The sequence below is a fragment of the Trematomus bernacchii genome, unplaced genomic scaffold, assembly GCF_902827165.1.
Source record: "Trematomus bernacchii unplaced genomic scaffold, fTreBer1.1, whole genome shotgun sequence".
Taxonomy (NCBI): domain Eukaryota; kingdom Metazoa; phylum Chordata; class Actinopteri; order Perciformes; family Nototheniidae; genus Trematomus; species Trematomus bernacchii.
The window spans coordinates 9,672,531-9,692,612 of record NW_022987593.1 but is presented as its reverse complement, the minus strand read 5'-3'; the positions used below and the strand labels follow the sequence as shown (position 1 = coordinate 9,692,612).

At 40.4% G+C, this 20,082-nt stretch overlaps 1 protein-coding gene across 1 annotated transcript in view; it reads left to right on the top strand.

Annotated features, from left to right (window-relative positions):
• Positions 1 to 6,940: 6,940 nt before the first annotated feature.
• The window catches only part of cntln (centlein, centrosomal protein), a 98,577-nt gene continuing 85,435 nt past the window's right edge, over positions 6,941 to 20,082 (top strand). The window contains exon 1 of the mRNA XM_034130152.1: positions 6,941 to 6,991. The gene's annotated coding sequence lies outside the window, so the exon portion shown is untranslated. The remainder of the gene's footprint in view (positions 6,992 to 20,082) is intronic.

Below are 20,082 nucleotides of genomic sequence, written 5' to 3'. Positions count from 1 at the left end.
TACTAATCATTTTTTTTCATCTGAAGACCCAACCCGAGAGACTGAGGAGATTTCTTATTAGTTTAGATCCTGTTGCCTGAGGGGCCAGAAAGCGATGAGATATTCGACCAAACGCAGAAACCCAATAAGGGGCCATCGATTAGGTGGGCTGAGCACCATATTGGACACACGGGTGGCTACAAAGAAATTAAAAAGCTGCAACAAATAAATGAAAGAAATCAAAACTGGGGCACCTTAAATCTCTTTGTCTCTTTGGCACAAGTTGAGCGCCTGTTTGTTTGTTTATGATTCGGATCCTCCGGATTGGAAGTCACAGTAGTAAACTTGTTTGGACCATTAAGACTGAACACAAGATGTGTTGTTAACATTACCGAGCTAGGCTAACTAGCTTAGCTTGCTAGCTTCCACTAGGAATTCTCAAGTAGAATAAGCCCAAATGTTGAGTGTATGGAGTTTGTTGCTGGTGATCTATGACCAACCCTATGTAGGAATGTTGAGAAAGGGACAAAAACGTCCTGTATCAATGTGCAGAAGCTATACCAAGCTATGATATGCTCCAGTACGCCAGCGCACCGCTAAAGTTAAAAGCTTTTCTCGTAGCAATGCCATATCTAAAATATCACCTCTGCAATTGAAAACTGGTGAAAATCCTTACCAGGAGGCTTGAGGTCTAAACAAAAATATGTCCCAAGCTGGTTTTTATTATCTAAACTTCAGTTAACCTTATGTTGACTACATTATTTATGTGATGTATTTAATGACTCTATTATTATTGGAAAGTAGAGACAAGCGTAAGACAACTTCACAGCTACCTCTTACAAAGTGGCAAAACTCTCTTAAGATTGTCTATATTTAACTTTGACAAGAGAGAATGAGCATGTTTGTGTTGTAAATACTAAGTGTGCAGGGGCTATAATATGAATTGGCTGCAACTGGATACATGTGACTAGGGGGCAAATGGATCTAATGGTAGTCTTAATGCTGGCCTTGAATAATGAGGCCTTTGTCTAATAAAACTGGAAAGCCTCCAAATACCTATAGGGACCTCGGCTAGTTAGAGCAATAACAGTCTATCAAAAGAGAAAGCAAAGTGATTACTTAGAGGGTAATAAATACAAGGTCCATGCTGGGGAGGGACTGGGGCTAGAGAGAGAAAGATGGAGAGAAAGAGGGAGAGCAATAGAGATTGGGAAAAAGAGAGACAAAAAACTGAAAGGTTAGTGAATAAACTAAACTCTATATCTGTTCTTTTTACTGTAGCCGAATTTCCGTCCAAGGTAATACTGTATACATCCACCCAGTACCTAAACAGAGCAAAGTATGGAAAAAAACTCAAGGTGTGTAAATGAGAATACATTTGCTTATCATTTAGACTGAATCTCTACTTAACCTTGTACATTTTTAAAGATCTACAACATCAAGATAGATGAAAAAATTAAATGCAAAAACATTCAAATACACATGAATTTTGAGCAAGAAGGACCTTGATACAGGTGACAAGAAATACATAAAAAGAGAATAAGAATTACAACTTCTGAACTGACAAAGATTTTTGATTTATTCTGGATTCTTTGGAAATTACTTCACACCACACTTTGTAATTACTTTGCCAAATAGTTTAAAATTCAGTTGAAATATTCTGCAAGAAAGGACCACCAAACAAAGCACACCGTGTGCATTTCTATGGATGCCAAGGGCAATCATTTTGTTGAGAAGGAATGTGGATTCTCAGGAAATAATGTCCCTTATTCAGAAGGACAAAAATAACTCAACATTGTCAACATTGTTGTGATTTTTGAAGAACAGTTGTAAAACCAATCCAAGTTGAATTTGATTGGTTGAACAGACAAAAGCACATGGATAACCCTGGTTGTATAACTTTAACACATTTGCGAACATACAGGAACATGCAAACACAAAAAAATACTTTTCACTGTCTACCCCATTCTCAGCATGTCTTAAATTGTAGTAGTGCTGACCAGAATGAACGGCTTTAAGGCCAGACAACTGGACACAATAACACCACCATCAATTACAGCCCTGAGAGGAAAGAGGGAGTCCAATCAGAGAATTAGAGATGTGGGGCAGACAGCTGGATCGACAGCCTCCAGCCTGAGGGAGAGGCTGGAAAAGGGGATGACAGAGAGGACAGAAGAGAGACAGACTGCTGGTCACCGGTCTAACTAAGTGACGGGATGAGGATGAGTCAGTCACACAGAGCGAGCGGCGGCCTCAGAGGGGGGAGAGATAGAACGAGGGGGTCGGAGCAGAGGGGTGACAGAAGTGAGAGATGGACTTCATCAAGACTGCTGCCTGATGGTCAGGGTGGAGACCGTTGCTATGTTTCTGGCTCTTTGTCTGTAGGGCAGTGTGTGTGTGTGTGTGTGTGTGTGTGTGTGTGTGTGTGTGTGTGTGTGTGTGTGTGTGTGTGTGTGTGTGTGTGTGTGTGTGTGTGTGTGTGTGTGTGTGTGTGTGTGTGTGTGTGTGTGTGTGTGTGTGTGTGTGTGTGTGTGTGTGTGTGTGTGTGTGTGTGTGTGTGTGTGTGTGTGTGTGTGCTCCTGCTCAATCTGCAATGACTGGTGAGCGATTCATTGCCCCCCACCAGAGTGACCAATGCCTCTCCACTCCAGGCCTTGATCCATTTCAGCTAATGTATTACTGGAGGAGCTTCAATGTCTGCTGTCTGCTGACTGGGCTACACAGCCTGATAGTTACCAGAGAGGCAGCGCAGCCTTCATCAAAGCAGAGTGGAGAAACCTGATGAATTTCTGTTATTTCAGCCGCATTACCAATACATTACTTTCATATGCAACTCATTTTCAACAACAAAGAGGATTTGTAGTAAATGTACCATAAGTCCCATTTGTAATTTCTCAACTTGATGAGGACATGTCGGTGCATATCTGGCAAGTTGCAAAAAGGTTGCTACTGAAGCCAAAATCTTGCAATATAATCAACTTGTAGTGAGTACAGCAATATTTGTTGGTTTTGTAAAGGCCCCCGCACAAGTTTAGAGAAAGCCCATGGTTTCTGTTTAATATAGAAAAAGTGACTTAAATCATTACACGCATCATATTTCTTTTTTTTAATAATATTTTCTCCATCTCACATTCACTTCAATCAACCCCATTAACTGCAACATTACAACCACAAGTCATCATCATAGACTGTGAACAGTTTGCAAGTGATCTGTTCAATATGTATTTATTACTATATCGGAACTATGACGCCTAATCCTGTTTTAGGACTGATTTCAGAGGAGTTTGGTTAAATGCACGGCTAACATAACTGTACCGCGTCTGCCGTCAGGAATTGATGCTTAGTTGGCACTATTTTCACTAAGTTCCCAAAGTTTTTACTTTTTCCAAAATCGACAGTGTTGACTTTTGGCTTTCCAAACTCTCTAAATGAAATGTATTGTCAACAGTACGTATACCATTTTGTGCTAAACTCCCCTCAATTTATTGATGTGTAAATGAAAGTTACTGTATACGACATACATGTAACACCTGTCAGTTGCCCTTAATGGTGAGGACAATCATTTTACAACCAACACATCTCCTTTCTATAAAGTTAACTATTGAATATGTGTTAAACAGGCAAAGGAAAATCTCTAGTTTTTAGATTTTATGGCTGCTCAATAAATATTGTTGGCCCTCTAAATATATAATGAATCAAATAATCTAGTAGGTATCCCTTTATCTTTATTCAAAATGCAAAGGAGCAAATTATTCTTGATTGTCAATGTGTAGCTCAACACACACACTCTTATGACAGAGGTCCTAAAATGAGTGTTATCTGTGTGTGTGTGGAAGTAGAGAGTATATGAAGAGACAGACAGAGGAGGAGGACAGGAGGGAGAACAAGGGAGAGCTGCTCTGTCCTTCCTCAGAGACCAGACTGCCCCTCCTGGCTGCCCATTCAAAACAAAATTCCTCCACAAACTGTTTGTGTTTTCGGTGTGACTCCTTCAGGGTGCTGCTGGCCACAGCACAGACAGTCCCGCTTGTCCTCTCTCCTCTGTCTCTCTCTTTCCTGTCGTGGATTACATTCCCTTCCTTGTTTTGCCTGAAACCTGTCTACTGTCAACATGTGGCACATGTCCTTGACAAGTCAAAAGGATCCTTCTCCATAGGAGTTATGCGTCACCCATGCACCCCCTTTTCCTCTCTTTTTCCCTATTCTTCCCCATCCTGGATCCTCTCTTTCACTCTCCCTCTCTTAATATTGAGTTGCCGGGGTAAAGGAGGACCAGAGGAATCTAATAACTGTGACAGTGGGGCTTTTTTGGCATTGTTCCTGAAGCTGTGCAGACACACACAGGGCTGTCTGCTGGCTCTAATGAAAGGTTAAATGAATAGGACAAAGTGACAGGAGGTACAATAAAGAAACAAGTAGGAGGAGAGAATGTGTGTGCAAGCATGTGTCCATGTCTCTGCGTGAGAGTTTCAGCCTCTTAGCTTAGGGAACGACGAGGACAGCCCCTCCACAGCGGCAAAGTATTCCAAACAGATTGGTCTGCGACAGAGTGTGTGTGTGTGTGTGTGTGCACTTCTATGTGTTTGTGTCATGTACAAAGGTGGGAGAAGTACTCAGATCCAGGTGTAACTAAAGTCTTACTTAAGGGTTGATTATATTTCACATCATTCATCCAAATCTGTAAAGTAACTAAATAAATGTAGTGTAGAAAAAGTTCACAATTGACCTCTCAATTGTAGTGGGATAGAAGAATGAAAATACTAGTAGAAGTCTCTCAAAAGTACTTGAGTAAGTCTACTCAGTTACTTTACACCACCGGTCGTGTGTGTGTGTGTGTGTGTGTGTGTGTGTGTGTGTGTGTGTGTGTGTGTGTGTGTGTGTGTGTGTGTGTGTGTGTGTGTGTGTGTGTGTGTGTGTGTGTGTGTGTGTGTGTGTGTGTGTGTGTGTGTGTGTGTGTGTGTGTGTGCGTGTGTGTGCGCGTGTGCGTGTGTGTGTGTGACCACCAGGACACAGATGCTGAGGAAGAATTCCAGCATGGGGTTCTTTGATAAATGGTAAGGTCACTGGCAGAGGGTAGGGGTGGAGGCTGGATGGGGAGGGGAGGGGAGAGCGGGTGCAGTGGGGGAGGAGGCAGAGGGAGTGACGAGGGGGGACGCATGTCTCGTCTTGTGCCTCTCTGCCTGTGCCTTGGTGGAATGCAGAGTCACATGAAAGAGGCCCTCTCACTCTCCCTGAGACTCGTCTCTTGTGTCTGTCTCAAAAGCGCCACTGTCCCTTCTGACACACTACCTGTCAGCAGATTTCCCCCCAGCTCCAAAAGCACACAGCCGCAGATGCATGTGAAAACTCACATACACAATCGTATGCACACAGGCATACACACACACGTACTGTACAGATGTGCCCTTCACAAGTTTAGGTTTCCCTCAAAAAGGAAAAGTGAACTTAGGCCCAAACAAACACACTAAGTCCCATCATCCTCAAACTGCTTAATTACTATGATTATCACCGTAAATAGTAAGTTTGTCCCCAGCAATCACTGGGAAGGATTTCTAACATGTCATCCAGGTTTGTGGTGATGAATTGCATGGCACAATAGATTCATCATAATCAACTGAAACTCCATATCCCCTTGAAATAGTAATGTAGATTGAGACAGTGATAGTGATTCAAAGATGGGAATGTCACGGACAGGTTTAACATGTGGGAGCAGACTGGAGGAAGAGGTTTCTATTAGACTGCATCAAATCAGTTCTTCAGAGTTAATCCATGTGTTCCTGCCAGACCACAGGGTCAAGACACACTGAAAACACTATGAATGTAGATGCTTACTACCTTAAGGCATTAATAGCAGTTGTGGAGAGGACATTGGTTACATAGCTGGTACTGTTTAACATGCTTAAAGTCTGGACTCTCAGTTAGTGTAAAAGCTTTGCTATTTTTTTAGATCGGACACTATGCCAGACAGCATCATCTGTCAATGTCTTCCAAAATTGTTACAAGCCACAGTTGGGAAGAAAGAAAAAAAAATGTTATGATGTGACAACAGTATGATTAACGTTCAGTCACAAACACAACTTGATCACGGCTAAGGAAAAGAGCATGGCTTGGTTTCAAATAAATACTTAGTTAGGTTAGAAAAACATTGTGGCTTTGGTTAAATAACTACCTCTTTAAGGGTAGGCGACCTTTATCGGGTCAAGGAACGAAGAAACGTGGTCTTGGTAAATATTGGCTGTCGGTAGGAAACGGGACACAGTCCTCATGTGTCTGTACCACATTACAAAGTTGTCCCCCAATTTCCTTCTTTGCTTCCAATCAAGCTGCAATCTTGTGCTGAAAAATAATACCAATGAGAAAGTGGCAAAAAAGAAAGTAACACAAATTGCCACTTGAGTCAATGCCTATGAACCCTCGTGATAAAATGTCAAACGTTACAGAATATATAATCATGTTATCTAATTCCTGAAACATTATAAATATATTCAGAAAAAACATTGTCTCCGTGAAAAGTACAGATTTGAAAGCCAAGTTGACTTGAGCAGGATGTCTGTATTTTCTACCAAAGAGAGTGAAAACAGCTTTCAAATCCTAGCCAAAGATAGTTTGAAGCCACTCAAATTATACTTAAAGTATGAATGGCTGAGTACTGTAGAATGAAGAAAACCTACGTAAATATTATGGTACTGTCTGTAGTTATGTCAGCTAATTTGTTCAGGGACAAAAATAAAAGTAACACACCGTCTACCCTTGCAAACGTGCCAAATCACTCCTGTGAATTAACATTATGACATTTTCATGTTATGCTTTTGTCATTCAGGACAGACCAATGTTTTAGGTGCAGGAGTGGTCTTTGCAAGGAGTGGAAGCCCCGATATGTGGTCCTAAAAGCAGCCTGCCTGCCCTGTGCTCAGGCAGACATCACTGCAACCTGGCACACATCACCTGCTGCCACGATAATATTGGATCAGGAAGGGAAGCATTGCATCAGCAGGGCCACAGTTGAACGCAGGTAATCATCTCACTTGTACTGCTTTTTCAGTTACTAAAACATGTGTACACTTGGCTATGATGGACATTTCTGCTACCGGTATTGAGTTGAGACATTTTTGGGCTTATCCTGATTGGCTGAGCAATTACATGCAATGTCAGCGCCCTCCCCCCAAGTATAATGTACAAGCCCAAAAACCCTGCTTACAACTATAGGAGACATGTTTTCCTTTCAAACTGGTATTCCACTCTCTTTTAACACTAATTGGTACCTTACAATTAAAGAGTACTTTGATGTAAGATAAAAAAAAGAATCAGGAAATGTATTTGGTCCATTCTTTGGACAGGTTTTAAACGAGAGAAATCGGGACTTAGAACCCAGGGAATGATTTCAAAGTCTACTCAGGTAAAAATAACATTGTCAGGCACAGTTGCTAGCTAAGAACTAGACACTCAGGGCAATAATTCCAAAGTCAACATGCTACGTCTCAGTCCTCAGGAATTTTTCATGAGCCACCACTTATCTTGTCATATCAGATTTCTTCCACTAGCTGTTTGTGAGAGAAGAGAAAAGACACCTTTAGGGCAAATTATTCACTTTGAATCAAATCACTCTGTATGGCCTGAGGATATCTTTCCGTGCCTTTTGAATCACTGAAGCATGGGCCACTAATGCACCCCCCCCCCCCCCACACACACACACACACACAAAAAAGCACACAAACAACATCCACATAAACACTCTGTATTGTAACAGCAGCAGTTAGGTGTCTTTTTATCTGGAAGCAAGAAATGAGACTCAACAGGAAAATAAAAAATACAAGAAGAAAGCAAGGAACAAAGTGGTGCCTGGAGTTTCCATCAAAAGCGAAATCCCAGATTTTCTCACTCACTGTTCATGGAACAAAATCGAACAACTTTATTCTGGAGTGCAGTCAGTGCAGGAGGGAGCTATAAAATATAAATTATACCACATAACCCTATACCTCCCAACTGAGCCATTTGGTTACAACTATACTCCTGTTCGCTACACAAGTCCAGCGTCTCTGGTATTTCTATAGCGTCGACATGAATTATATTCCTGCCGTGCTGCAGAACGTATGGATTACAAGTGAAATGTAATTTCCCTACCGATCGGACAGTTGCCACCCAGTGACACTGAAGTGTTTATTTTACACAGTTGCCGGTAATTAGTTCTGGACGGAATCAATTAAGGCCACCCCAAATTACAGCTGAAAATATAAGAATCATGACCGTGTCTGGGACGAGTGAAAAATGCAGCGGAGGGTGTATTACTAAAGGCGGAGCTGTGCAAAATGTGTTCTATCATTTCTCACTTTAAACAAATAAAGAGCGAGGGGGTGTGTGGCTTCTGCACACACTGGGTGTGTTCACGTAATAAGACCAAAGTTTCGCTGATTCCTTCCTTAAGGAATATGATAGTGTTTGGATTAGCATGTGAAATGAACCCCATAGAAAAAAAAATTATACAAAAAATGTAACACATGTAAGTACACGTATCAGTTTACAGTTTAAACACAGCTTGGAGCACAGAGCCAGATTTTAATCCCTTTTTTTTTGCTATTACCAAAAGTGTTCTAATTGCACACTAAAAGAGAAAATACGTTCATTTAGGTACAACAAAAACTATAGAGATATTAACATCATTGATAGTACAAAACTAAACACATCCTAAATATACATTTCATAACAGCTGCTATTCATTACCTTTTCTACTTTTCTTTGACGTAAGAATCACAGGAACACTCACTTAATTTAATCATGTATTTGGAGGACGCTGGAGAGTTTTCATAAGTGTAAGTGTGTGAATATTTAGTTTCTTGCTTTGTGTGCTGAGGTACAAAAAATGTAATTATGTCTACTATATGTATATTGTTTTAAATCAAGTATGTCTCACACTGTGCTCTTTATTAAATTAGGACTCCTGCCATCCAATTTGTTTGAACATTTCACAGTGTCTCTGTTTAGTCGCTGCAGCCTGCTGCTTGGGTTACCGTGTCTTCAAGATTTTCATCTCAAGCCACCACTAGGTATCTGACCCCACTCCCCCTCTCAAAATATTACCTTTTCTGTCACTGCCAAGACACACTAGCGGTCACTCGAGAGATTATTGGGACTGAGGACAGATGGAGAGGAGCAGAGGCTTTTTGGAGCAGCATGAACCTCTCTTGGATGTTTTTGAGGCTGAAAATCTAAACCTGTTAGCCTGAGTGAAAGTACATATCTCCCTTCATCTAAAATAAATGTTTGTTTGTTTTTTCTCCCTGCTCTAACACATATTTCCTTTCACCTACGCGTCGCTTGAGTTAAGCTCTTCACATTAGAGCCTCCTCTTTACTGAAATTGCTCAGAAAATGGGTCTGAACGAGAAGGTCAAGTAGAAAATGAATCACTAAAATATGGAAATGAACAAGAATACACAAATAAAAACAAGAGCAGAACATATATAAATCCCAATGGGTCATCAGGAGACCCTTTATACACTTAGCCCCCATTCTTTTCAAATAAAGAGGCAGGGTTTAAGAATATCAGGGGAAATGTGGAGGATGGAGTGGAGGAAGAAGAGGAGGGCAGAGTTGGGGATGTGAGCAGTAATCAGAGGAAGCCAGCAGGGGGGGGGGGGGGGGGGGAGGGGTCAGAGCGGAGCACCACTAAGCAGCCTTTCTCTTCATTAGCAGCCTCTCTAAGGGGGGCGTCACAGGCCTACCTGTCCAGCAGATTATTGAACCGACTAACCAGTGTCTCCCACCCCGCACACACACACCCTCTCACACACTCTCCCCTCTCTGATTCCCACAGACCCAGAGGAATCACGACCTAGCTGCAGCCTCGCTGACAACTTTAACTTTTTCTTTAACCTCACGTAGCAGCGCTGTAGGCTGAGTCTAGTCAGTGCATAACGAGGACATTTACCTCGACATTTTCTTCATTATGTTTTCCAACCTTTTTCTGCTGTTATTTTATGTATTTTCCTGCAACACACCAGCACTTATTCTGTGCCAATAAGAGCGTAATAAGTGTTTAATTATCTGACGTACAAAAGAGAAACAGAAACAAACACATAAAAGGGAATACAGGGATTTTAGTTTCTGTGACTTGTGCGGTAAAAAAGTAAATTTGAGTTGCACCGATCCCTGACTGGCCTGGCAGGGAGAAAGCAGCACGGAGATAAAAGTAATGAAATGACACTCCAGGAATGTAAATTGGCATTCTTCAGTGTAGAAGCAGCACCAGCTCAGGCTCATGAAACATCCCTTACACACACTCAAGACCAGGCCAAAATACTGTGCTAGACATTAATCTCACACACATCTCACTGATGAAAGTGTGTAGGTACTTTTCTGCTGCTTTTAAGTGGGGCCATTCATCTCAATCTCTCTCTCACTGTTTTTTCTTTTTCTGCTCCTCTCCCTCCGTCTTCCCTGTCTCCTGAAGCTCTCAGATATGTCCACAATGAAATGTCTTACCCTGACATGAAATGCCTCGGTGTGCTTCTGCTTGTGTTTCACTGTCACACGTTGACCAAAAGAGTTTTCCTGGAGAGTTACCGTAGCACAGGGCCTCAAATCAAATTTATTTAGCAAAGAATTCTGTCAGATTGTAGTGTTTTTAGGCTCCAAAACCAGCATCGTACAATTGATTTACCTGAAGCTTTTCTTTGCAATCTAACACAGGCAAACTTGTCTGTTTTTGTATGATATCTGATAAAGACTTCTATAAACAGAGCACATTTCAACAGGAAAAAAAACAGTAAATACAGTTAAAAAATCATAAAACTGTCTCAGAAAAACAGGAAAAGGAGGAATCCTGTTGAAAGCTGAAGCAGGATTTTCAGCAAAGGGATTTTAGGCCTTAAAAAAAATAACTTGAGAAATGTTGCTGCCAGCTATGAAATGAAGTCTGCTCACTCTTATTTAAGTAAACAGACAACACATTTTTATCATCCCTGTGTATGCTATCTGAAGACACTGCATTCAATTACCTTGAATCATTCAGTGGTTTGCATGGGTCTGTAAAATTGAATGTGAAGGCCAGAATCTACAGGTAGCATAGAGTTGCTTACAACATAAATATCAACAATTAAACAATTATTTACTCTGTATCTCTGGAGTTAACGATTTGCCCCCTAATGTCACGTAAACGTTTTGAATCCTTCTTTGGGGAGCAGAGAATTGAGTAATTCTTTCAAGGCGTGACGAAAACTATAAAACTATATTAAGTGAAGTAATACTTTATTAACTTAGTTCAGAAGATTAAGGTTTTAGGTCTCGTTTTGTAGTGTGTCTGTATATGCTCACACATATTGATTTTGTAAGACACATATAGAAGAGAAAGAAAAGATCCCAACCAGCAGAAGAAATAATTTCATTTGAAAGCAGACGTATTAACAAATCCAGTGGATGAGTCATAAGAATCAGAAACAAGAGGGAAATTAAAGTACTCTGGAAGACTATCTAATCTGATGAGTTCAAATAACAGATCAGTGCAGAAGTTTTAAAAAGTTACTCACTTATAAAAGTGGTGTGTTAGGACTTAATGAATTGAGTAAGCAGGAGCAGGAAAATGTTATTTACCATTGCTGCATGTTGTATCTGAAAGACCCCGGGGCTCCTGGCACTTTTCAAACTTGGCGTCCTCAAAAAAGTCGGATTTCGCCCTCAAGTGGGGAACTTTCTCCTCTTCAATCCTGCGCGCAGTGTGAGGTGATTCAACGTCGGTGTTTCTTTCACAAACGTATCTTAGCCGTTAATGTCAGTTTTTACTATACAACAGTCACTCTTTTTATCCTGAGAACCACTGTGTCCGGGATCCTTCTCTGAGAAAAACGCGCGTCAAGACGTTTGGAAACGCGTCGGTCTCACGGAGAGGAACGCACGACCACGACAGTCTGTCCCCTCTTCTTTTCCCAAAACCGTAAACCGAAGAGGTGAAGGAAACAGAAGGGATCGCTGACAACCAGAAGCGGTCTTGTAACTGCTTGTCCTACCTTGAGAAAATCGCTTAAAAAACGCCTTCATACACTCCCCCGATGGTTTCCTTCTGCAGAGTCAGCGCAGAGCTGCGGACGGTCCGGGCTGAGAGAAGGTGCTGTGGATTCAGACCTGAGTTTTACACGCCGTGCGACTGTAACCCGAGCGACTGTCGGTCCGGTCCAAGGAGTGTTTGTGCCCAAGGAGCAGATTTACGGTGATGTCTCAGGAGGAAGTGTCAACGACATAAACGTGCCAACAATTCTCAGCCTGAAGATAGGAAATCGGCAAAGAGATGCGCATTTCCAGCCCATGGAAACACTTGAAAAGCAGCAACAGATCTGTGATATTTTCCCTCTGTGTGCATTTAGTTCAGATGCATTGTGGTTAAAATTACATTTCCATATAATATTGTAAGAAAATGCATCTATACGGCAAATAAAGAACAACAAATAAATGTAAAGCAATTTAATTTCCTGCCATCTTTTAAAACTGTATTACAGCAACTTGAGGGGGAACGAGCTGCATTTCTCTTGCATAAAGCAAACTTTCACTTTTTTCACTTTCCCTACCCTCAGGGGTAGCTACAGTACACGCACTCCTCATGCGCGTGCACACACGAACACGTGTTTTCAGCAGTTGGAAATAGTTTATGGTTTGTGTGTGTACTGCAGGGATGTGACACTGATTTCCTAACTTGTGTCCCTCATTTCCCTCAGAAGTGGGTGCGCTCATTAAAGATTAATTGTGCGCTTGTTTATGTGAGGATTTGCTCAACATTTGACTGAGACATCTCAAGAGTGAAGAGTTGAAGGAGTGTGTGGTTATGTGTGTGTTTGAAGATAGAGCTGAGCAGAAAGAGAGACATGCAGCTCCTCAGTGACTGCCTCAGCCTGGCTCCTCCACTGGGCTCAGAGAGGCAGCAGAATCCCAGTCAAGCGTCTGCGAGCCCCACTTGCATGTTTGGTCAAGGGGTAAATAATAGATCAGGGTTTAGGCTTGTGTAGAATTCATTCTAGGGTAACAAGCTCCTGGGGTCCCAGGATATGCATATTCATTCCTTGGCCAAGGCCGTGGGAGAACAAGGACCATATGCCTGTTTGTCAGATGGCTTACATTGCTAATTAAATTGGATATTACATACTTATGTGAGCAACACAACAAAAAGCCTTTAAAGGGTTGTCCATAAGAAGGAAAAAAAACCTAGGTGATTATAACATTTCTGTCGACTTCAAATGCTTTGATGCTGCTTTAATTTCACTCAGGAAGTGTTTTCTGTTCAGCTGTGTTGATTAAACATATAGACACCGGGGGCTGTGGATGAGTAATGTGACACAAACTGATCATCAAAGCAAAACATGACCTTTTTTCCTTTGCTGTAAGCATCTTGCTAAACTATCAGATGGAAATCTATGTTACAACGCACACAAGATGTGCGATAGCATAGTTATGATAGTGGGTGTGTGGATAGCAATACTTTATTTTCAGCTTCAAGCTGTTTCTTTAGTTCATTATCGTTGAACAGTTGTGCTTCTGTATTGCTGGGAGGGCTGCATGAGCAGGGTCAAACATCCTTTTATCTTAATATTGACAAAGAAAAAGGATAATTTTGAGATGTATGTATGTTGTTAAAATGTATGGATCTAAGCTCAGGGTACAATCTCCCATAAATGACATTTACAACACGCTATAGAACAAATACATGTGGAACAATTGTTTTTTAAATAAAATGAGCAATTGAATGAGGAAATATTTTTAATAAACATAACAGCAAGTCCTTAATTGTCTATACAAATGTTATTTTTTACTGTCCAAGTACTTCACTCCTCAAAGTCAATATGTGCTCACAGCAACTAAATCATTGCTAATGTTGTTATTTTTAGGTCCCCTCTTAAGTTACATTAAGTTATGGTTTACGTACAGATCCGGGTCTTGAAACAGCAAAAGACATCACAAAGTGGAATCATAAGACCTGTTTATTTTGTTATCAATCAACAAAAACCATGATGTTAACCTACTTTTACCTTTATGCACACTATGCACCTCACGTCCACCTCCATATGACTTGCCTGCTGCGGGGAAATTAAGCACTTCCTTAAACAAAAACAAATCATTCAATACATTTCAGTACAAAAAACCCAAACACACATGATTCAGTAAAATTATTATCTCAGTATCAGCTGCTTTATCATTCACTCATCTTGGCACTGATTCAGATTCCATTTTAGGCCAATTTTATTCCGTTTTACATGCATAATGAAAGTGATTGTGCTTTCAATATGCAGCCTGTTAAATCCATCCAGAGATAGAAACATTATTACAGCATCTCCATTTGGCAAAACAAAGCACACAGGCAAGTTGGTTTTTAATATGTAAAATATCACAAACCTTACATATTGGTGTCACAAGTATGTAGAAAACAAACCAACATTAAATAAACAAACTCAAATGTTAGTTTTAAAATTAGTAGCAGCCCAATAAAAAACTACCAGATGGTCTCTACAGTATACCATTAAAGTAGACACTGACATTAATGTATACGGTTTTAGAACCAGTAAATGCATCTTGATAGGGAAGGAGAGTACATGTTTATTTGTCCCTGTGACAGGATCCCACTGTTCACTAATTATCCAGAGGGACTGCATGGTAATGAGCTATTGAACCTGCTACTGAAGTGTTCCACCTCCTGGGAAGGCCGTCAGCTGCTGCGCCGCATTCACAGATCCATCAAATCCACCGAGGTCCTCCTGTTCATTAAGTTCCAGTCACTAGCAAAGCATGTACAAAGGTCAGTTTAACCATTCCCAAGATCCGTTGAGCCTTTTCAAAGAACTGGATCATACTGCCATTTCTCTTTGCAAATCAGGAGGCAGTTGATGGCTGAAATGGCGTTTCTTTAATAGCACTACCACTGATGTTTAGAAGCTGAGACCAGTTCCACTTATGGTAACTTGATAATGTCTCTTTGATAAGTTATGTGCAACCATAAGGTCAAGTCAAATGTATTTTCATGGCCAAAAATCTCCAGTTTTCCTCCGGAGGTTTTAATGTAAAACTAGATACAATATCTTAATTTCTTACTTTGATCTTTCCTATCTCATAGGGTGGGAAGCACAGGTGTTGGAAGTAAGACCAATACTTTTCTCATTTAATAGCTGTTTTCCGACTGGACAACATTTACTCAGGGCGATCAATGTCCCATGTCCTTGGTCTCCTCTCTCGTACACAAGGGAAATATGAACTTAAATACAACCTCACTACCTTAATTTACCCTTTCACCAAGCAAAGGACAAGCTCTCTGGTAGAAGCCCAAGGGAAATAGCCTGACTCCACATTCCCACACATCCTGGGGGGCTAACCGGGGTTAGGATGGCACAGTAGTTGGGTGAGTCACTGAGTCATGAGTGAGCGTGGCCCTGAGGTTCATGGCACTGTGGATACACACAAACACATGCACGTGTGTGCTGCAGTCGGTGGGTCTTGTGTGGATCAATTCCTTCTTTATGACGGCTCTTGCCTGTTGAGGATAGGACCAAAAGGTCATCAGATGGGAGTCAAACAGAGGTCCATGTCATCTCATCGGGGCTTGTGCATGTGGGGGGGGGGCTTTGCCAAATCAGTGACATCACATGCATACAGGAATTCACATGATGGCAAAGACAGAGCGTAAGGTTTGTGATAAAGAATGGTTCTGAACTAGAAATGTCTGATTTAGGTGCTCAGATATTGTATGTCTAAAGGCTGAATAGAGGGAGGAGAAGTGGTAATCAATGGTTTCTCTGTCCTGGGGTTTTGTAAGGCAGTCCAAGGTCTCACAGGATTCAGCATGAGGACGGCTCATGCTCGAGGTCAAGAGTGGCTGATGATTCTCCCACGGACGTCAGCGAGAGATAAGATATCCCTCCTCGGGGCATCACTTGAATAGAAATCTGCGCAAACAAGCTCCAAAATGTCAGCAATTGGACATGAAATTAGTGAGCAATTTCAAAGATTTGTCATGGCCCATTTCAAAAAGGCAACCAGTGGGATAACAGCTTTTTGTGATCTAATGCTATTCAACAAGAAAACCTTAGACACTCAACAAATAGAGCCATCAGCCGTGTTACAAAGTGGCTGTGTTCAAAGACGTATTGGAACCCACATGTTGGAGCCTGTCTCATTTCCATGCAGCGGCGGGGATGTTCTACTAAACACTGTGCACGTTTGACATCCCAAATGGCATTTGTACAATCAATGTTCCTTTAAAGCGGGGGACTTGTGACTCTTTAGTGTCTATTGTCATCCCCAGCAGTTCTCAGGTTCTTTCTTCCCTAAGCATCAAAGCTAGGCCACATTAATGCAGACAATATCCCCACATACCTGAGGCGGCAGGCGGAGACTGTGCTTTCACAATTCTCCATGGAGTGTCATGTTTTTCCCCGGGATGTGCCTCTCTTCCTTCCTCTGTCAGCATCGGCACACCAGGGCTTGTCATTTGGTTCTTGAATTTTTCATGCAGCTGCATTTGCATGATCACAGTTCTGTGTCCCTTCTTCCCCTGGTAGATTAAATGCTGCCTACATTAGCACTTGAACTTCCCAGTGACTCCGCTGAGGCAGAACCGAAGTGAGACAAGCATGCTTATTGGGATTGTCAATGCAAGAGCTGTCTTGTTCCAAGGGGTGGCTCTTCACATTTGAACAGTTGGGCAATTAGACACAGGAGGCCCACAAAGACTATTTCAAACAGTGGTCGGTTTACATGTGCAGTGATACACCTGAGTCAGTCATATTCTGTGGCATCCTGTAAAGAAGTTAAACCATGCTGTGCAATTGTAGTGACAACATATGTCATTTAGTTGGGTAGGGCACATCATCTTGGAAAAACAACTATGCAATATATTTAAGCTGCATATAGTGTTGCACATAAACCAGTGTTTAAGGTGAAAATCATTTTTGATAAACAGAGTATGTCTGTTTCTATGATTGAGTTTAATCACCTCATCATCTCTTTCCAAACACTCAAGAGATCACAACAGCGACTTGAGCTATGATTAATTTCATGTTTGTATACTAGGTTAAATGTGTCATCAAAATACCATATTTTAAATAGCCTTTGTTGGATTTTTCTTAACATGTATTATTCTTATACTGTACATGCCTTTTATTCAGCAACTAATCATCACCAAATTAGGACATTTACACTTACTATTTATTTTTATACACTCATATTTATTGTGAGCTATGAAGAAAGTTGAGTGGAATGTCAATATGTGTGTAATTCTGCAATGTATTTGGTTGAACCCAATTTTTATAATTTATATTTAGTTATGGACATTTTAGGAATTTAAAGAAGCTTATGGTGTGATTTGGTAGAGATGTTGATCTCGATGGCAATTATTTACAGACTCGTTTGCCCAGTGTAATCCTGCCACCAGACACAGTTTCCAAATCACACTCCACATATACTGTAACCTTTTTTTGTTTGAAGTCAAAAAAATAAACATAATGTTTACATCTAATAAAAGCATTTAGATGAAGAACTCAAATCAGATAATGATTTTGAGGTTGAGGTGAGTGTGTGAAAATGCTTTTTTCCTTCTTTTTGAAAAAGGAAGTACATCATTGGTGATATTGCCACAGATTTGCCTTTTAGGTGCCCTTAAATGCTCTAAGATCTGGATTCATCTGTCATTACTGGGGCAGACAACAAACACTTAAAGGGGAGATACAGCTTCACACGTAGGAAAGAGCAGCAGTCGGCCCTGTCAAAACATGGTGGAACATGCCTGTGTAAAACATGTAAGCAACTAGATGTGTCTAGGGCCAAATTATACGCATTTGATGATGAAAGAGAGGATAGGTCAAAACTGATCTCTTTGAGATACCAGCTTCCCTACAGAGAATTGTGTTAATTTGACTTTCTATAGACCGCCTTTTTCCATATGATATGTCTCTTAATTAGTCTGTTTCAAGGTTTCTATTAAGAGATGAAATAAGGTGAAACTGCAGAGACCAAATTCAAAACAAAACCCTGTTGCAAACATATGATGGATTTATTACAGTATGACGAGGGAGAGAAAGTGGGGCTTATTCATAGATACCATGTGTCAGTTTGTGTGTTTGAACAAGAAACAGGGGGCAGGCAGATGTTGCACATTATGTACCAGTCTACTGCCTCTAAAATTGTTCCGCAAATGAGGATCTTAATGAGAGGCAGTGTTCGTGGGTCAAGGAACAGCCTAATCATGCTAAGTCAATTGCATCTTTTCTCTATCTGTGTGTGTGTTCATGTGTGTGTGAGGCAGGGAGCAGATGAACCAACATTTGTCTGACTGAAGAGGAGTGCCAGTCCTCATATTTCTTCATTTTCCTCTCTCACCCTGTGCTCCAAATCTGGCTGGACACTTAAGTACATTAGCCACACAATATGGAGTTGTCTTGTCTCACCAGCAAAACAGATGTCAAACACGCGTCTTTGTTCATTTTCCTTGCTTCCATCCAGTTCTCATAGCTCCCACTAAGGATTTAGAGATTTCAAATATATTTGCATAACCCTTTTGCCTAACAACAGATCATTAAAAACATATAAAGATTGCAAATATCAACAGGGACAAGGTAAAAGTGTGTCTATCAAAAGAAAAACAACATTTTAAACATAAACTGCCACATAAAGATCAATATCATATCTCAATGTCATTTCTCTTCGTGTCATTTGTGTGGCTGTTGAGCTTTGATAACAGCAGAGATTTATAGGCTTGTAAAGCAGCACTTGCAGACTCAGGGGAACCCTCATTCTATAGTGTGTGTGTGTGTGTGTGTGTGTGTGTGTGTGTGTGTGTGTGTGTGTGTGTGTGTGTGTGTGTGTGTGTGTGTGTGTGTGTGTGTGTGTGTGTGTGTTTGTGTGTGTGTGTGTGTGTGTGTGTGTGTACAGCATAAAAGCTGCACAACACTTCTCTAACATCAATATGTTGCCATTTTTTATTTGCGTCTCTGTAATTTTGACACATTGAGATATTTATCTGATGATGAAAGATGTTTTATTCCACATTTGATTTTCAATAACACTTCTGTTATTTTTAGGCTTTGTATAAATTAAATATGGACTTGACATACAGAGTAATATCCTTGAGAAGTATTGTGTGCTCAACAAGGCCCATAACACAAATGTAATAATTCAAAGGTGTTATATTTATTATTAGTGACGTACAATTGTATTGGCTACACATTCAGGATTTAAAGAGAGAGCTGTGAAGTATTTATTTATTGTTTGTCATAAAATGTTTTATTAAATATTTCACTTGGATCTTCAAGGGATCTGAAATGTTAAATAGTTGATAGAAAATCAATTCAAATCCCTTTAAACACATTTTATTATTTTGAATGTGCCCTAATAATTATGTTTGGAGGGGACTTGATGTCCATTGGCCTTTTTCAGAGAGATTTGATTGGATCCAAAGAGTGCTATGCATAATATCAGGGCCCTGAAACCAAAGCAGCTAAGCCATATTAATTATGTATTATTTTAATTAAACCATGATGTGGTTTTTGACATGTCAGAAGGTATTTTTTCAGATACTTTTTCACATTATAAGTATTTAAATATGTTGTGTTTAATATTGTATAAAGTTTATTAACATGACTCAGAAACTTGAATCTGTAATTGGTTCAGTAGGAAGAGAAAACAAATGACCATGATGATCATTGCACACACCACAGCATTAGATTATTAATAAATCTTTTACATATACGTTTTTTGCACATTTTCTTTTTCATAATTTAGAGCCAATAGATATGACCCATGGCGGTGTGGTCTTGATCTTAATCGTGGCTCAGAGTCGGTCTTGGTCAGCTAAAATCCACTGCTGATGAAAGCCCAGTGGGAGGCATAGGCGGATTCAAGGAGTCACCACCAGGGCAATGTTATATCAACTTCTCTATTCATATAAAAGTAAATCACGATCGTTTGTCACAAAAACAATAATCCACATTAGTATAGTATAATATAGCCTACATATACTGTATATCATGTTAAATTCAATGATATATTCAATATTAATGCTGGTATTTAAACACACAGAGTATATCCCCATAATTTAGTCAACCGTAGGCTTATTTGTGATTGTTAATAATCAAAAAGTATA